The following is a 15,809-nucleotide window of genomic DNA, read 5'->3' as shown; positions in this document are numbered from 1 at the left end:
AATAAAAAAAGTACGTATTTGAATGTTGGAATCGTTATTATATTACTCCATACGCACGACGCTCTTCCTATCGGCTGTAATTCTAAAAAAAGGAATTGGCTATTGGCAAACAGAGCGTTCGTTTAGGAAAAGACTGACAAGCAATTAAGAAGAAAAACTTAAAAAAACACTTCATAACGAGCAAAAGCTAAACAACAACGAACTTATGTAGGAAATAGTTAACGACTTCGTTGTTATTTTTGTTTTTTTTTTCTTCTCCTTTTTTACGTCTACGTGAAGAAAATACAGATGTAAATTTCCACTGATTAGACAGACCAAGACGCTTGCAATTACGTCTTCTCCTTAAATGGTTCCTTCGTATTTCCATAAATTAAGCTAAATTATATGCTTGACTTCAGATCTGTCCGGAACATTAGTTTCTTTCCTATATCGGCGAAATGATAATGTTCTTTTTTTATACTATCTGGGGTGTAAGAACTATCGGTCAGATGCAACGATTTCGAAGTACCACGATCCATTTATAAATCCATAGTTATTTTCTTTTACATTTAGTATCATTTTATTAGTTTTTTTGGTAAATAATATTCAAAGAACCCGAAAGAAACATTTTTAGTGAACAATAAAATTTTGTATTATTTGTATGAAAAAAAAAGATAAATATATCGGGGCTATATTTGCGCAGCGTATAACGTATAAGTGTTTACAATGTAGTGTGGAAATGGCTAAGCTTGTCCTTCCGTGTAGATCCCGTATTTGTAAACACGTGCCTCCTTTTTTTTGTGCGGTAAATAGCTTGGGCTTATGCCCATTGTTCAAGGGGATCTGAACTTCTGTTGCTTACCGGTTGCGATACAAGGACTGCATAACAACCGACACTTCTTGGGTGCATCCCGCCCCCCTTCTGCTGTAAATACGCTACAATACAGTTCTAATCAGGATAAGAAAAAGATAAAAATTCTTATTTCATGTCCAGAATTTTTTGCTCATGATTGAAGGAAATGAATCATTAAAAAAACGTCAGTATACTAGTTATTGTTGATTTAGATTGACTTATTATCTTCACCTGGAATTCTGTTTATACATACAAATATATATGATGTCAGTGCGCACATTTTATGGCAATCGCAATGGCAAATATTTTATCAAATCTAAATGTTCTTTGTTATCACAGAAATCGTTCTGGTAACTTGTTCTCGAGATATACGTATATCGCAACTTCCTAGGGATTTTTTCGATAGGAAGAATCCCATTAGTGATCCAGTATTTAACTTTTTTTTACCCAAGGCCCTCTTCTGACCAAATTTATTCTCGTGCCCCTCCCCCTATCTTTTCCAGCCTGTCCACCAAAAAAAAATGCTTCAAAGCACCCTTTCATATTTTTCAGTAAATAGACAAAAGTGAACAAAAATTTTATGAACGAGGTTGTTCTTCGGACACCAAAAACTAGACTTCACTGAGCTTCCTACTCGTCCTGGTACTATGCAGAGTCGTTTCGATTTCATGAGTCGCTGGGCAAAGTGGTGTTCTTGGAGTTCGGCAGTTAGCTAGAAGTAAAATCGTGCATATTTACATACTTTGTCTCAAGAGAACAATAGTAGGCTACCAAATTTCATAATTTAGGAGGGCACGAGGAGGCCAGACAATGTCCGTGTGGTCGCATGAGTTGAGTCTTAAGGTTCTTAAGGGGGCCTTGCTTTTCTATTCCGGTAGTAGTTGCACATTTTCAGCATTTATTACTAAAAGCCTTTATTACTAAAAAATCCCCCATCGAGAGGTTATAATACTCATCGAGAGGTTGGTGCGTTAACCTCTCGATGAGTATAAAAAACAAGCCTGCCGTTCGGAATTGGCAATAAATTGTAGGTCCCGGTCTAATTAGCCCTCGTGTGCAGAAAATGACCACGGTGCGACAAAAATGATCAATGATCAATAAAACCTTTATTTCATCATATCTTAATTTTTACACAGCTCTCGGTGCCCTCCATCAACCACCTATCATGGCTCACCTTCCACTTGGTTTTCCGCCCGCATCCCACCTTAGAATATCACAGGACTGGAAAGAGGACCATATGCCCTCAGGTTGAGGACCACTAATATAATTAATCTTCGGTGTGTCTTGAGTATCTGCTTAGAAAAGAATTCATTCATAACATGTGAACAAGCATATGAAAAGTAGAGAAAAGCATGTCTTAATTCAAACTCGGCTCAATTGGTACATCGTGATGCAGTTTTAATATTTTTTTATCATTCTCAACATAAAGATGTAAATATAACCAAGAATAAAAAGTGATAATAACACAGAGAATAATTCTCTGTAGTGAGTGTATTGTGGTTATGTAGTATAAGAAAATACGAGATACAGAATAAATCAACGATTATAATTGAAATGATAGATAGATAGATAGAACCACTCATAACCCTGGACTGATGCAAAGTCAGTATCATGTCATTCCCATGAACATTCACATTCAAGGATAAACTTTTCTCTTCCATCAGGGGTAATCATGCCAGATGGGTAGATACAAAGTCTGTGATGATCGTAAAGTTAAAGAGCCCTCGATCTTTTAGAACCAATGCCACTCAAACAATTCAAGGGGAGATGACAAGTAGAAGTTAACAATGTTCGAAATTTCACAATTAGATTTTACGAAGGGGGACATTCAGTGGGACGGATTTTTAAAGCAGTTAAGTGCATGGAAACATGAAAAAAATTGAGTAGGCTACTTTATTGTATCTCAAACATTTTCAGCTTACGGCGCCCATTTGACTATATTTTCTTCTAGTGGCCGTCCCTGTCTTGGGAAGTGGGGAGGGGGTCTTACCCTTACCCAAGAGCGAGATACTTTCTGTTAGTCGAACTGAGTTTAATCAAAACTAAATTTATAATGAATAAATATTTTACAAGTAATATCTATCTGTGTATCTCTGGGCCACACACGGATCCTTAGTATGGGTGATCTCCCCCCCCCCCTCTCCAAGAGCCGAATTATATGGGGAAAATGGATCTGTGCAAAATACTAGACAATCCAACAAACCTACATAATTAATCGACACGGCACATCACCTCGGGTGCAAGCCAACACTGGGAAGTTCACTGAATTGCCTTCATATTGTTTAAATATTGGTAGTTTCAATATCATTTATTTCCGACAAAGTGGTGTTCTGGGCACCCTCACACTTAGCTAGAAGTAACAGTTTGCATATTCACGTACTTACATTTGAAAATCACAGTGCCAGATCTCATCGTTCAGTAAACCCCATAGACATGAGACTGTGGGTCATACTCACATGGGCTCAAGGGTTAAGATGGCCCTGGTTCTATGGGCAGCTTTGCTGGATTTTGAAAGCAGTCACATTTTTTCCCACCATATTTCACTTGCGAGCTTCATTTCTTCACAGCTCTTTGTGCCCTCCCCCACTTACCGCACCACAGAATATCCCAGGACCGGAAGGGAGCCGCAGGTTTAAAACCATTGGGCTACTATACATATATCTCTAGTCTTTTTTGTCTCTTTCGCTTGAATTTTTCTAGAATTAGAGAACAGAGCATGCAGAAAAAATATATATTCTTCGCACTGACCACTAATACTGATCAAAGAGACAGAGATTACACGAGAAAACACGAATGTTCCGCATGTCGTAACAACTGCAATAATTACTTAAAATCGTTTCTTATCACCTCTTGCTAGCAAAGGCACCACCACCACACAAGAACAAAAACGATGATAGTGAATAGTTTTACTTTCGGAAATTGACGTCTCGAAAAATGATTAATCGTTAACCTTTGTGTTTCGGCCAACGAATCATATCCAAAAAATAACAATGATAATAAAAAGACTCCCGTTTTTTTTAATTTTTTTATTCCTGTGATATCGATCTCGCAACTAGTTTTGTCATCGATATCGCTGTCAAAATCTAAGGGGGTAATATCCTTCAACTTAATTGACTTCCGAAAGAACAAGAAGATGAGATGGAAAATATTTTTTTATTATATTTTCTTCGCCATCAAAGAGAAACGATAATCGAGAACGAAAAATAAAATGAAAAAACAAAACTTAAAACTAAAATTCATTTTTTTTTTTAAAGCTATATACGTACTGTGTATTATGTATGTTCAGGCATGGAATGAGATGTCAGAACCAAAGCTTCCGTCACTTTGCCATTGTTTCAGATACCGATCAGCAATAAACTAAGTTGTCAACCGTAAAACGTTGAGGGACCATCAATTCGACATAAAAATTGACTTGAAAATAATAATAATATTATTAATAATAGCTATAAAAATAAATTGAATTCAAAAAGAGTGCTGACCCCTGAAATATGAAGTACAATTGAGTTTTTCCCCCTTAATCAGATTAGTCCATCCTCTTGATGACTGACCATCACGTATTGTGTTCGTAGACGTAGTGGTGTTGAAAGGAAGCATAATGTGTCGGCCAGGCCTACAGTGCTATAGCTGCGGAAATGTAGATAGATTGCAAGTGAAACAAACATAAGCGTACGCAGGCTCCTGTGCCTCCCGGGAAATTTGTCTAAAATTAAAAAATATTTTAAAATTAAAAATAAACAGAATATTATATTTCTAGCGGTTGTAATCAATTTATTTAAATTTAAAATGCTATTTTTTGAACGTCAGTAATGCAAAATGTCGGCAAGCGGGCCCTCCCACCATTTTCTAAAAGTCGATCCATTTTTCAACTTCGCTTTTGACATATTTTTACTCCGAGGAGAGCAATTATTTGCAAATCACGTAGGTTGTATAAATGTTTTGGTTCAACTGTGTATATAAACTGTGTGTGTCGCAGGAATTAGTACTTGAGTTATGTCATCGAATTGAATATTCCATTTTAAAATGAGAAGTTATGCATGTTTGAATTGAAATTATATAAAATTATAATTTGTTGAAAAATGAAAATCCGTAATAGGAAAAATATTCCACTAAAAAAAAAAATGGGAATTTTTTCACTATTAAAAAATTTTATTACTTAAAATTATTCCTTTACAAAGGAAATCTTACTATTTCGTTGTAAAAAAATTAGAAATCTTTCACCGTGAAAAATTGAAAATTATTCCACCATAAAAAAATGAAAATCATTTCACATTGAAAAAAAACTAAAAAAATACTTGACAAAAAAAATCTAATCATAAAAACATTAACATATTATGTAAAAACGTAATTTCAAAAGATAAATTTTCATCATATCCCTCAGAACGAAATATAATCGACAGGATTTATCAATTAGGTGATTAAAAAGACAACTAATTACAAAACGGAATCATTCATATCGATTTCACATTATCAGATAATAAATTTTCCTGTAAAAAAAATGTTTTAAACCTTAAAAGTACCTAACAGAATAATACTTAATGTTTTTAAATATTGAATGCAATTAAAAAATAATAATTATAATGCTAATAGTAATTTATAAAACAAATTATTCTGGTCTAAGTATTTTTTTGCAACAAAAATAACATTCATATCAGACTTTTAAATGTAAATAATATCCCTCAAGTTTGATTTTCAAAAATATTCAGATATTATCTCTAATACCAATATCTTCGTGTAGCTCACAGATATTATTCTCACCCTTTAAGCTCGGATCATATTTTAAACGGAAAGCGTAAAGAAAAAAAAAAGTGACGTAATTATTTCTTATTTTGACAGCTAAGAGAGGATAATCCAACTTACACTCGAGAAAACATGCATAAACGCGAGATAATCTCCAACCAAATCCTTACTAGCACCACTTATAAGCGTCTCATCCTCTCTTTAAACGTTGTTGCAAATAACGCAAGTTTTCCATCGAAAAAAGGAGGAGAAATCATTTACTCTGTATACAAGGGATATAGTAGAAAGAGAAGATGGTATACAAATGCACATTGTATAAATAATATTTCGGAATCCACCTAAGATCTTAGACGATAATCCTTGGATTACTCTCGTGATCTAAAAAAGACAGAGTAAGTAATAAGAAATCCTCCAAGGGGCTGCGATGGATGAAAAAAAAAACAAAATCGGTAATGCGACGCGTTTCGAGAAGTGTTTAACTGCGGCAAATATGGCGAAAATTACATTTTTTTTCCCAAAAATTACAGCTTTGCGTGCTGATATTTTTTTTCTTTCACCTGTGGCTGGTGTAAACAGAATTCGGGATATTTAGAGAAGTGTATGGTAGGGAATGGGAAGCGCGACCAAGGGATAAGCAAGCGCGTGCTATTGTGTTGTGTGCGTTATAGGTAGGGGTTTATGATGCCCTCACGGATTCAGAGGACCGAATAATTCCCCGTGACATGCACACATTGTTGCGCTGTAAACTATACCAGTAGTAGTAGTAGTAGTAGTCGTGGTGGGTATGAATTCCCCCCCCCCCTCCTTCCTTCCCCTTTGCCAGGACTTTTTTCTATGTATGTATTTAATCTGTAGGATTATATATTTGCCTACTGTCGTTCGGGCTTTTAAGGTTGCGCTCCATTTGACAGCTCGTTTGTTTATCCAGCTGCTGCTGCTGCTGCTGCTGGTTTTCCGTGCCTGTTTTGTGAATTATACCCGTCGATACATATTTTGATACGGTTTTTTTTTTTTTCTTCTTTGGCCGGTTGGTTGGTTTGACGAAAGGGTTCGCACTAGGCTATGTTCTGATGATGTACTTGAAGTTTTTTTTTTGTGTGTGTGTGAAAATTCCCACTGAAAATGTGACAATTTTCTAGGAAATTCTACTTAATTGGAAAGCTGTACCTTTAAACCAATATTTCTCAAAGTGTAAGTCACCGCTCCCAGGGGCGTCGCTGCGAGCTGGAGATATTAATTTGTGTGCCTATTTGTGCTTTGAAGTGATTCGTCTATGAGTATGAAAATATCCACTAAATATTATTTATTCTGGAGACCTGCAGAGATGAACCGTGAATGGGCAATGCAGCCGCGGGTGACATAAGTTTGAGAGAATCACTGCCTTAAACTTTGGAAAATCTACATGCAGACAGTAGCCGAATAGTGTTTTAACGGTTTGGCCTAAGGAGCCCTTTTTTTTATCTAGAGTTCCCAGTCAAATCACCAAACATAGCATCGTGCATGTGTAGAACATTGCTACGTTGCGCATAGAAAAGACAAAGGCATGAAAGTAAAAAATTAGTGGGAACGTTGATCCTTCACGGACACCTGCATGTGTCAAGTTATCAGTCGTACTAAACGAAAATCAGTCGTACTAAACTGGAAAACGTTCTAAGTTGAAACTCTATAAGCGGGACTCCCTCTAATTGTTGTGGTAAGAGTCCAGAGACTGCTAAAACCTACCTTTTGCCGGTAAAACCTTAGATCTAGCAAACCGAGCTGATAGAAGTCTGACATAAAAAAACATCGTAATTGTAATTATTAATTAATAATCGATAGTTTTTGCGTGCATTTTAACAATATATAAGTGAATGTAAATTGCAATTCATGCAAAATTACTAATATTAGTTAATGATTGAATTATTAATTATTTCTTAAGAATAAACCCGCGATGTTCTGCTAATTACATTATTAGCAAATTTATAGAAATTTATGAAGGTGCTCTCGCTCATGCACTGGGTGAAAAAAAATGGGGATTGCTCCGGTAAATCATTCATCAGTCTCCAGGCTTTTACCGCACAACACATACCAGGACATCAGAAGTCTATTAAGACCAAGAAACTACATTCAACCTGAATGTGACTGAAATTTTTTTTTTCATGATGACTCATGTAAAGCAAGTAGCGTTGCGGTAATAAAAAAAAAATTGTAAGGGACATTTGGAGACGGGAAAAAAAACACTATCGTTGGTAGTAATATTGGTGAGGATATCGGGTCTCCTTGGAAGAAAATGTCATCTTTTCTTTTATGAAGAAAGATGTGGCAGAAGAGGAGCCCCCTTTTCATGATTTTTTTCATTTTCTGTATCTGGTGGGTGGTACGTGTTCAAAAAAAAAAAGAGGAGCCCCACGTGCATCGTTCCACAAGCACGTTCGGAATGTCCCACCTGCGGGTTCTTTGTCATAACCAAGGTATCCATCTCTGTTTGGGGGGGGGAGTGAAGAATAGCAGTTGTCTCCTTTGACTTGGAGAATACAATAATGGGAAAAGATACGGGGACAAGAATAAGGAGAGAGAGAGAGAGAGAGAGCTCTTCAGGTGAGCCGGCCTAATAATATGTATCAGTATCGGGGGTTCCCATGCGATGACTTTTTTTAGGGTGCCTTGACGCTGACTTCATTTCATGTCACATTTTACATTTTTCTTCTTCTCTTCGTCATAATATAGTGCACTTTTAGTAAATCTTAAATTTAAGTACATATTCCAAAAATCGCGGTTAATTTTTTTTAGAACCGCTTATGAATATAAAAAGCATAGCTTCGAATAAGAAAACGGACAAAATTAAGTTCACGGGGGGCCTCCACGTCCCCCAAAGCAAAATATGCCGAGTTGGGTGTCATACGTCGCAGAACAATTAGTGCTGCTGCAGAACAATCTGGAAGAATTTTAGGAGATGTGTAGAAAAAAACGATATTATGGGAATTTTTACCGCAAAGAACATTTTCAGTCAGCTGAGGGATCGTTGCAGAACAATGCTAAACATTCTGCTTCGGAGTCCATATCCTGGAGTAGGGTCCCAGGCCAGAATTCTCTCACTGACACTTTTTTAGTGAATTCACACTTTAAAAAAAATTATGATTCATCCTTTCCTCGAGGCTAGAATTGGGATGTCTTGATTCGTGGGCCCAAACATGGCCTCCACAAGGGTGGAGCTGATTGGGCTTCAGCCCTGGGGACGAGGCGATTCTGATCATTTTTTGCTTTTTTACGCTATAAATGCACCATAGAGGGGCCAGTGAAAAGTCTAGCACGAGGGCCCGCGAAAGATCCCAGCCTAAAGTCCCTGCTCCAAGATATGGAGGCCAAGGGCCCCACCCAATGATGGCCCGGGGTATTCCCCAACAATTAGATCTGGTGCTATGATTTTTAGAAGTATGTGAATTGGTCAGTTGGGAATTCCAGCCAGACAGAAGGGGGTCACCGGAATATCACTTTGCCCCAGGGCCTATGATATTATTGAAACGATCTCTTGCAAGAGCCTTTTCATGGCCTGGGTCCTCTGCCGGTGGTCTCAGCTACACGGGAAGGGCCTCCATGATAATAAGTTCTGGTGCTATGATTCTTAAATAATTAAGAGATAATTAACATAATCTGTCTCGGATTGGCTCTCAACCAACCAACTAAAAATTAACAAGATTTAACGATTCAACTGAAATGGATTCGAGAAAAATATTCTCAGTGGAAGTTACGTCAAAAGCAAATGCAAAATTTCTTATTTTAAACGTTTAAAATGGTTGAACGAAGCAAGCTAATAAATATACAAATTCTAATGACAATAATCGAAAGGATAATTAATTTTGGAAATAATTCATTAAAATGGGTACTGTGCAGCGATTGCAAACTATCGTAATTAACCGGGTAGCAAAGCGATGCAATCGGTTCTGTTTGAGCAATGACGTCAGCTTGTACCGACTTCGGCGCATCATGAAACAGCCCTTGTTATATTGCCCTGCTACTCCCCCCCCCCCTTCGCTTTGAGATGACGCGGCATGGTGCTTGCGAGCAACAACTTCAAGGTGCTTTCCCAAAAGCAATTGTCTCGATTGCGAATCCCAAGGGCGACGCGTCGAGTCGAAGATTTTGATACGTGCCTACCCTATTTATTAAATTATTGCATTAATAGGGAGGGGACTCCGCGTGTATATGATAATCGGATAAAGGAGCCATGGGTATCATAAGTAAGAGCCTATCATTATAAAGAAAATGACATTTAGATTTCATTTATTACTTTTATTTTTTACACCAAAAACTAACTCATTAGGTGCCGTAAACAAATCAGACTACTTTAAATCAACTGATTTGGACATGAATGGAGGGAAGCAGAAAACTTAGGAAGCATCATATTATCTCTGGATCACGCAGGTGGGTTCCTACATAAGAAAAGAAAAAAATGTACAAAACCTCAGACCCCACCGTGCAAACATACTTCCAATTGCAGTATTCACGATGTTTTCAAAGAGTATGGGTGGAAAGTATTTGCCTTCCTTTCCCCCCCCCCCGTCTCTTTCTATCCCTCCCAGCAGGAGGTTAAATGCCCAATAGGTGTCACCCCCACCGACAACAACAAAAAAACACCCGAACCGGACAGTCTTGAAAGATCGCTTTTAAATTGACTTAATCCCACTTTTTTTTTCCTTCTCATACAAACAGATAGCATGAGCATGTCGCACTCTGGTAGGGAGAGGACATAGAATTTATGCCCGAGATACTATAGCTTACTATTACCGAAAATATGGGAAATTCTTCGTGATTCTCTACTACCATCGGCTAAGGTCATCCAGTGGGAATGTTTGTCTGAGCAATATAAAAAACCCATTCTGTAAAGGGATTAACTAGGAATTTAGGGAAAAGGAGTTTTGGCTTTATTCTGGAATACCGCACATTTCTATATGCAGGGCCTGTGTATGATTCCTCTTCTTCCTCCCCTTAATATTCTAAGGATAACTTGGAAAAATATATTCGGGAATCCACAAAGACTGCTCTTTGGCCATCGGGGATAACCAGATGTTCAGTTCGTTCGTGCTTTGTGTAATAGTAAGCTCAAGGGAAAAAAAATCATCAACAAAGAAACTAGCAGTTTTCCCGCCCCTTTTTATGATAAAAAAATATATCTATATAAGATAAGCATGGTATAAAAAAATATATATTATTAAAAGTTATCTTCTCAGCAAGGGCCGTCTTTACAGTAGGGCTTACAGCTTTCCATGAGCCATCGGTGCTCACCAAATTCATATACGAACGTGCTCTCGAAAATATCATCACGAGGCTCTTGGGCCTTGCCAGGGTGGGCCCATACATTAAGATGGCCCTGTTTCCCAGATTGTATTTGAAATGGCATTTCAAAGCAGAGTTTCCTTCGCAACAAATTTCTGTCAGTGTGGAATTTGAAACGAAGATTGTAGCTTGATTAGTCATGTATGCATATATTACGGTAAATGTGGTAAATCTGGTTGTTATGCATAATAACCGGTTATCATGAATAATCGCGGGTAAGTAAGTTTGATAAATTTATCACTTTTACCGGCGGATATGCATAATACCCAAGAGTCTCTCTCTCGTTGGTAAGTTTCATAAATACTAAAAAAAAACATCCCTTTTACTGGAGATTGTGCATAATAACCAAGCGTCGCTGTCAAATTTCATAAATACTTAAAATTTATCGCCTTTATCTGTGATTATGCATAATACCCTAGTGTAGTTGGTTAATTTGATAAATATGAAAAAAAAATTCCAAATGAGTCTAGTATGTGTGATTAATGCATTTTACAGTCGGACCCCCAATATAATGCTAATAAATTTTACTATCGTACCCCGATATAATGATACTGGCGATTATGAACAGTGCCCAAGAGTCGTTGGTAAATTTAATAAGTAATGAAAAATTATTACTTTTTACCGGTTATGTATGAATTATCATGTATAGCATATCATGTTTACTAATGAAGCGATGCTTAGGTAGTGTTCATAATGGCAGGAAAAAAAGTGATAATTTTTTTAAATTTATCAACGACGCTTGGGCACAATTCGTAATAGCCGGTAAAAGTGATAAATTTGGGGAAATTTATCAAACTTACCAAAATGCTCGGCGGTGATGCATACTAACAGTTTATTATGTATAATAACCGGATTTATCACATTTACTGCATCATATGCAGTGATGACCATAAATTAAGGTCAGTAGCGTTTCGACTAATTTTTCAACTGCTCCTAAAGTGAAATGATTTCTATATAATTGGATAATAATATTAATTCACATTTTCATTCTAATTAAAATATAGATGACTTAAGGACCATTATTTCGGGTCTCTGTGCAGTCGAATATTTTTTACTCCAATGGCCGATCTAGCATTACGAAGATTTAAGCAGGCCTATATAGCAGGCTAAATTTCTTATAATCGAAAAAATTTTCCCCTGTGCAGCTGCACATGTTATACACTGGCTTAAATACTGTCATGATGGCATCCGTATAGTTTCTGTGAAAATACGGCTTATATAGTTATAAAACTTCATTTTTATTTCTTGAAGATAATTATAGCCGTCGCCTATCTAATAGCATTGTTCTTTTTGATATTCTGAATTTGATAGATTCTAATTAATATTGTATTTATTTTTAATTCAACTAAAAAAATAAATTTTTATTGCAGAATAAAGTCTAATAAAATTCTCAGAAAACGGTGAGTTAGACGCACAAAGTTAAATTCTATTTCGATGTCAGTGTTTTTTTTTCAAGTTTTTGAATGAAAATTACTTTTGCTTGTCTGTTTAATCGATTAATCGTGTTGGTTAATCGATAAATTTTTAATCGCGGTTAAAATTTTTGTTGACTGAATCGACTTGATCAATTCGATTAAAATTTTTATTAAAATTTCATAATTTATTTTGATTTATTTGACGAAATCGATTGGATGTCTTAATTTAAACCCATGTTCGTAAATACGTATAACATTTCAGATAAGTGATCATATTTAAAAATATTTAAATCAATATTTTGATAAAAGTTTCCGACAGAAGTGAAGTACAAGTCGATTCAATGAAAACTGGTGATGATTTTAGTTTTATATTTGGGTTTGTGATGGAAGTTTTTTTTAGACTAAAACTTGTTATACCCCAGCCCCCCCCCAAGCGTCAAAGATGAAGTCTACTAGTCTAATGTATATGTGTATATATAAATCGACATCATCATCTTGTCGCCCCAGCCCCCCCAGACTTCCAAGTCTATCTCCGCCTATGATTTGGGAGCAGTTTCTAGGAAAAAACTGCATGTATGAAGATCGAAAGTAGTTTCAAAATCAGTGACCAACCTAAAATGACTTATTTAAAAAAGAGGGACTAGATCCTAATAAATAAACCCGAGGATCTGACACAAAAATTTTCAGCATTACTTCAAGCACGCAAAAGCCAAATTTTTTTTAATCTACAGTGAAATCTCGATATAACGATACTCTGGGGACCTAGAAAAGTTATCGTTGTAAAGGTGTTATCGTTATATCGAGAGGCGTTCGTTAAACCCAGGCATCGTGAACCCATTGCTTGCGAGCACCACGGTGCTCCTTGAATTACTTAGAGTGCTGGATGCTCGTGCCCGATTTCGTGCTCGCGAGCACTTGATCAACGTTCCAATTAAACACCTTGTACAAATTGCTCTCAAGGATTGCATTCGTATGCCAAACTTGCCGTAAGGGTGTTCTTCTTTTTATGATAGGTACAGGCAGTGCTCGTGACTTTAAAAAAGTTGAACAACTCTGTTGTAGTGGGATTTATCCTTATCTCGAGTATCGTTGTAGCGAGGCTTCACTGCACTCTAATATTTGTTCACATATAGGTTAGTGAAATGAATAAAATATATTTTTGTAGCATCAATTAATAAAAATGTTACCTAATAAGTTTGTTGTGAAGTAATAGCATTTGAAAATACTCGGTTAAAATTCGATTAATCGATTAAAAGTTTTTGATTAACCAGTTGAAAGTTCCCAGCTCTAAAAATTACCTGCGGAACCCTATACGAAGCTGAGTATGTGAAAAGACACGGTGCAGTGCCCGCTTACTCATCGAAAAGGCTCCAATTGTTTATTTAAAATTTATTCAATAAAATTTTCAGTTTAGAGGATCACGATACCATATTAAGTTATGAACATTATGCATATTTAAATTTTAAATTTTTCAATGAAGAATTCAAAGATAGTTTGTTTCACAGAAAATATTTATATATATAGTTTTGTTTTTTTTAAATTTGAAGTTCGGAATACAGTATTTCGATTTCGTTTTAAATGCGTATTGAATACAGCCGATTCTGCTCATAACGTTCTCACTTACAACATTTTCCCGCTTAGTACGACTTATTTTCATGGTCTCAACTTCTCAATATGGTCTCAACATTTCCCGTTCAAAGCGTTTTCCCACTTATAACGTTTTTTCATGACAGTTTTTTTTTGAAAAACGTTATGAACTGGATCCACTGTACATGATAAAAATTTAATACCTGGGACCTCGTGATAAAAATCTATTACACCATCGTGTTTTCTTGCGTATAATCCGCAGATGCAAATTTAAATTACCTCGAAGAAAAATGTATAATCCACATTGGCATATAATATCCGCACGGGAAAATTTCATACATCAATAACGAAATCTTGCAAAACGGGAGAATTCGTTTTCCACATTTCGTAGAAAATTATGTCGATTTTTTACTTGCCATCTATAAAATATATTTAAACATGTATACTTATGTATATTTTACACAAATACATTTGTGTATTTACACAAATACATGTATATTTTAAACAAATATATTTAAAAATAACTATCCATATAATCTCTATAAACATTATAAATCTTCAAAAAAATGTATTTTTTTACAAATTGATGAAAAAATATACATCACTATAGCAATTTTATAGTTTCGAATTGCAATTCAAATCACCTTATTTTTCACGTTACAAATAGTTTTTACTCTTATATAGAATAAAAAATCTCACATACAACTTCGTACTCACATTTCTTTTCCCACTTCTCGTAAAGGAGTCGGACATACACACACAGTGCAGTACGGTATATAATAATAGTGGAACCTCACACGGAGCAGCCTGGACTGTCGAATAAAAGACTCCTTTGTGATGTGGAATGAAGTCTTTTTTTGTGCGAAAATAGGGTACTAATATCACGCCGCGGTAAGCTACAATGAGCTGCCTAATTTCACGCCACAATACTTCTCACATCGGGGGCGAACTTCTCTTCCGAATTCCATTCTCTCTTAAAAGACTCGACAAAATAGCTTCAGAAAAATTGTCGCGGACACCAAAGAGTTTATATAGTGGCAGCACATGGGAAGAATGTATTGGAATGAATATTCCTTTTTTTAAGAATAAAATAGGAATAAAATGAAAAGAAAAAAAGGCTTCCCTGGTGGTCGAGGAGTCGGCGTAACTTTGACGGCTACTTCAAGGCGTTTCTTCACCGAGTCCGAATGAAATAGGAAAAAAAAAATTCTTTCATATTATGACACGGAGCTCTGTGGAATGTCTTACTATGCCTTCATATCTCTAATGAAGCTATTCATAGGATACAGTAATATTGAAATGTAGAAAAAATTTGAAGCTTCTATTTTATATAAAGTTGGAAGTTATCTTCATATAAAACAGCTTACAGCATTTTGTGCAGTTTAAAAAAACTCATACAGTATATCATAATCTCATTCCAGCCGTTGCCTCAAAATTTGTCCGTTGTTTTAATTATTTAATTGAGCAAAAACAATTAATTGAAGATTACTGTGATTTCCCTGTAATAAAACAGTGGGTTATGTAGCTGTGTAAATTTATTTATTTTTAGTTCTTGCGGCCAATTCAAAGCCGCGGCCTATCCAATAACAATTTTTTTCTGGCATTTTAACTTCGAGAATAATGAATATTGCAAGATATGCAGAAAACTGGATGTTGTGTGAAGATGTTATTTTTTGGGACAGATGTTAATATTTTTGGAAGTAAAAATACCTCTATCTCTATCGGAACTCGGACCCGGGTCCCTCGTCTTCTTTGGTGCATACATATAAATTTCCTGTCTCTTCTGTAGCTCAGGGGTTAGAGCACTCGTCCACCGTCAGGGGGCCTGGGTTCAAGTGAGGTGAGTATTTCTTTCCAAAATAAATCAGTCTTCACACAACCTCCATTTTTCTGTATATCTTGCACAAACAAAAGTGCAGAGCGAC

At 36.0% G+C, this 15,809-nt stretch overlaps 1 long non-coding RNA gene across 1 annotated transcript; it reads right to left on the bottom strand.

Moving 5' to 3' along the window:
• Positions 1-1,923: 1,923 nt before the first annotated feature.
• LOC149082849 (uncharacterized) lies at positions 1,924-4,507 on the bottom strand. The gene is made up of 2 exons (XR_016193305.1): positions 4,312-4,507; positions 1,924-2,124 (listed from the first exon to the last, which is right to left on the bottom strand). It is a non-coding gene; the product is annotated as an uncharacterized LOC149082849 (long non-coding RNA).
• Between the last annotated feature and the right edge of the window lie 11,302 nt (positions 4,508-15,809).

This window comes from Pholcus phalangioides, unplaced genomic scaffold (assembly GCF_987345545.1).
Source record: "Pholcus phalangioides strain wild (caught in Gottingen) unplaced genomic scaffold, Ppha-v1.0 ptg000009l_1, whole genome shotgun sequence".
NCBI lineage: Eukaryota > Metazoa > Arthropoda > Arachnida > Araneae > Pholcidae > Pholcus > Pholcus phalangioides.
The sequence above is the reverse complement of the archived record's forward strand: the minus strand, read 5'-3'. Positions and strand labels throughout refer to the sequence as shown.